This window comes from Galeopterus variegatus, unplaced genomic scaffold, assembly GCF_000696425.1.
Source record: "Galeopterus variegatus unplaced genomic scaffold, G_variegatus-3.0.2 Scaffold3530, whole genome shotgun sequence".
Classification (NCBI taxonomy): Eukaryota; Metazoa; Chordata; class Mammalia; order Dermoptera; family Cynocephalidae; genus Galeopterus; species Galeopterus variegatus.
The window spans coordinates 14,295-18,731 of NW_007729641.1; the positions used below are offsets into that span (position 1 = coordinate 14,295).

At 33.7% G+C, this 4,437-nt stretch overlaps 1 protein-coding gene across 1 annotated transcript in view; it reads left to right on the top strand.

Annotated features, from left to right (window-relative positions):
• Positions 1-4,437, top strand: part of LOC103600977 (zinc finger protein 420-like) — a 46,543-nt gene that overhangs the window by 11,325 nt on the left and 30,781 nt on the right. The gene's annotated exons all lie outside the window — the stretch shown is intronic.

Here is a 4,437-nt window from a genome sequence, read left to right on the forward strand (position 1 = left end):
GGCGCAACACTGAGGGTTGCAATCCGTTGCCGGACACGAAAAAAGAAAAAAAAAAAAGAAAAGCATTTGGGAACCATATATCTTATAAGTGGTTAATATCCAAAATACACAGGGAACTCAACAGTCAGAAAACAAAAACGTCAACTAAAAGTAAAAAAACAAACAAAATACCAAAAACCTGAAAAGATATTTATCAAAAGAAGATATACAAATACCATTAAGTATATGAAAAAAAATAATGTTCAACATTACCAGTCATCAAGGAAAGGCTAATTAACGACACAACTAATAGATATTACCTCACAGCTGTTAGAATGGCTGTTATACTGAAAAAGAAAATAGAAAGAAAAAGAAAGAAAGAAAGAAAGAAATAGAAAAGAAAGAGAAAGAAAGAAAAAGAAAAAGAACCACTTTGAGTGTGGAGAAAGGCAGACACTTGTACACTGTTGGTGGGAATGTAAGTTAGGAAAGGTATTATGAAAACTAGTATGGATATTCCTCAAAATATTAAAAATAGAACTGCCATATTATCCAGCAATTTCAGATTTGGGTATGTATCTAAAATAAATGAAATCAGTACGTCAAAGAGATATTTGCACTCCTGTGCTTATTGCAGTATTATTCACAATGGCTAAGATATGAAGTTAATGTACATGTCCACCAGGAGCAAATAAAGAAAAAATAAAGACAGCAGGATACTTTTCAGCCTTACAAAAAAAAAAAAGAAGAAGAAGAAAAAGAAAGAAAGATGAAACAGGAAGAAAGAAAGAAAATCCTGTTATTAGTGACAAAATGGATGAACCTGGTGGATATTATGCTAAGTGAAATATGCCAGGCACAGAAAGACAAATACTGCAGCATCTCACTTATATGTGAATTCAAAAGAGTCTTACTCATAGAAGCAGAGTACAATGGTGGCTTCCTGGGGGTGGGGTGAGGTGGCAGATTATGATGTGTTTGTCAAGGATAAAATATTTCTGATAGACGAATTAATTTCAGGAGATACATTATTGTGGAACATGATGACTATAGTTGACTAATGTATTCTGTACTTGAAAATTTCTAGGAGAGTAGATTATAAAAGTTCTCACTATAAAACATGATAAATATGAGATAATGAATATGTTAATTAGCTTGATTTTTTTCCATTCCACAATATATACAAGTTTTAAAACTTTATTTTACAGTATAAACAAGTACAATTTTTGTCAATTAAAAATAGTTAATTTTTTTAAAAAAGAGAAAAAAACAATCACATAGTAGGATCAAAAAGAGTAAAATGCTTCGGAAAAATTAAACTAAGGGGGAGAAATGTGTGTATGCTGAAAACTATAAAACATTGCTGAAGAAATTAAAGAAACAATTTAATAGAAAGGCATCCATGTTCATGAGTTGAAAGAATTAACATTGTTAAAATGATCATAAATCTTAGAGCAATTTACAGATTCAAAGCAGTCCTTATAAAAATCTCAGTTGCATTTTTTTAAGAAATAGAAAATAAAATCCTAAAATTTGCATGGAATATCAAAGGACCCCAAATAGCCAAACCACATTTTAAAAAGAAAAGCCAATCTTTGGACCTCACACTTTTTGACTTCAAAACATATTAGAAAGTTACAATAATCCACAAAGTAAGTAACTTGCATAAAGAAAGACATTTATACTAATGGAATAGTACAGAAAGCCTGGAAATAAAATAACACACATGGGAATAAATTGAATTAAAAGACAAGTTGTTTTTTTTTTTTTTTTTAAAGATGACTGGTAAGGGGACCTTAACCCTTGACTTGGTGTTGTCAGCACCACGCTCTCCCGAGTGAGCCAACCGGTCATCCCTATATACGGATCTGAACCCATGGCCTTGGTGTTATCAGCACCACACTCTCCCAAGTGAGCCATGGGCCGGATGGTCAAATAATCCTCATCCAAAATGGCAAGACTACACAATCAGGAAAGGCTAGTCTCTTCAACAAATGGTTCTGGAAAAACTGGATACTCATGAGCAAAAGAATAATGTTAGATCCTTACCTTACACCATTTAGAAAATTATCTCAATTGAATTAAAAATCTAAATGCTCCATGCATCATTGCTTGTCTATGATTGTGGTCAAATGCCTCACTGAAAATCTCCCAGTCACTTGTAGGCTTGTGGGAAGGAGCAGATATAGCTGCACTCTTGGCTGAGCTGGGGGCAGCAGTGTACAGACATCCCACGAGATTCAGGGAGAAGAAAGCAGGCAGAGGACTGGAGAAATTCTGCCTCCCAAGTGAAGACCCACAGGTGACTCCCAGGGCCCTCTTACCTGTAATAGGAGAGAATGTGGAACAGACACTTCCCTGACGTGATGGAGGCAGACATAACTGTAGCCATCGGACTTCTGAAATGGAAAGGGTGGTATCAGAGGCCTCAGAAAATGAACAAGAAACAGCATTTTGAAAATGCACAAGCCCACATCTGAAATCTATGACCAAAATCTATTCTACTTCCTTTAATGTATTTCTTGCATAAGTAAAGTTTTATTTATTTTTTTCTGTTTTATTTTAGCCACACACATTCTTGGTATACTTTATTTTCTGCACATTCTTCTCCTTTGGTGCTAGTATTTTCACGCTACTTTGAATAAAAAGAAGATAAAATTATGAAGTGTACACTTTATAGATATCCTCCATTGTGCCCACTAACATTACTAGTATTTGGACTTGTAATTGACATTTCATGCAAGTGAAAACCAGTGCTCAATTACACAGCACTCAGCTGCAAGGATGGCTGACATCAAGAGATCTCATCTATTCATTTATCCACTCTTCCCTTTCTTAATATTTAGAACCTGATTTGCTTTTTCAGAGAGATTGTATGTGTTTGAGAGAGGAGGATGCATAAACAGAAAAGGCGATGTATTGTTGGTTTAAAAGCTTCTGTAGAAGCTGATTCCCAATATGTACAATCAGAATATTTTTTTTTAAATGTAACACTTCTTCATGATTAAAACCTTTTAAAAAAACTAGTAGAGAAGGAATCTTTCTTAGACTGATAAGGAATACGTGCTAAAATCTCACAACTACTAGGGAATGATTTTTTTTTTAAGTTTAAGAGGTTTACACCAAAAAAGCAACTGAATTGCTTTTTTGAAAGAAATTATAGAAGATCTAAATAAATGAAAATACGTGTCTGGTTTATGTATCTAACATTCATTGATAACATGATAATACTCGCCAAACTGAAATGTAAATTCAATACAATCTCTATGAAAACCTCAACTACATTTTTTTTTCAGAAATGTTCATCTTAAAATTACTGTGTAAGTGCAAGGAACCCAGTATAACCAACACACTACTGAGAAAAGAAAAAAATTGCAAGACACAGTTTCTGATTTCAAACTTGCTAAAAAGCATCAGTATTGAAGATGTTGTGGTACTGACATTAGTGCAGAATAATATATATATATATATGTAATATATATATATATATATGTATATTGTATATATATATTGTATATATATAGTGTGTGTATATATATTCTGTATATATAGTGTGTGTATATATATATAGACACACACACACATATATATATATATATCAGTAGAATAGAATTGAAAGTCAATAAATAAATTCGCACATTCATGGTAAATTGATTATCAACAAATGTGAGAAGACAATATAAAGGTACACTATAGGGTTTTCTATTAATAGTACTCAGAAAAATTGTTTATTAACAATGAAATGAATGAGGTTAAACTCTTGCTTGAGAACATACACAAAAGTTAACCAAAAATGGATCATACACCTAAATGTAAAAAATAAACTGTAAAACACTTATGAGAAAATATGGAAGTAGAGTTTTAGACCTTGGTTCGGGAAATGGTTTCTTAGACATGACACCAGAGGACCTGTGACTGACAGCTTAAGCCATGCGACTACCACTATGTGTAAATGTGAACCTTGTGGTAGAAGCATTTTGGTGTATTTCAAGCACCCTTTTTCTTCATCCCATTTAACATTGGTGTTGGAGAATCGGTCAAACATGCACATTGACCTCAAAGTCCACGTGGCTGGATGCTGAGGGGATTGCTTCTGCATGGACAGCATTTTGTATGAGAGCCTGTCATGGAGCATAATGTCCCTCAGCTGTGGCCACACAAAAGGCCTGGGACTGTGGACATTGCTCTAAGACCTCAAAATTCTGGTCTGGGGATCTTCATCAGTTTCTCTTTCTCTTTGCACTGGTATATTTGATTTCTATATGTTAAAGGAAGAACAATACAATGTATATATAGAGTTTTATACAGTTGCTTTCTAAATCAGTTAAGAGAGGAAAGTAGAAACAATGTGCATTTGTGCTTCCTTTTATAGTTTCTCATTTACCTTTAAAGGTGCCGTGTGTGTTTGTGTGTGTGTGTGTGTGTGTGTGTGTGTGTGTGAGAGAGAGAGAGAGAGAG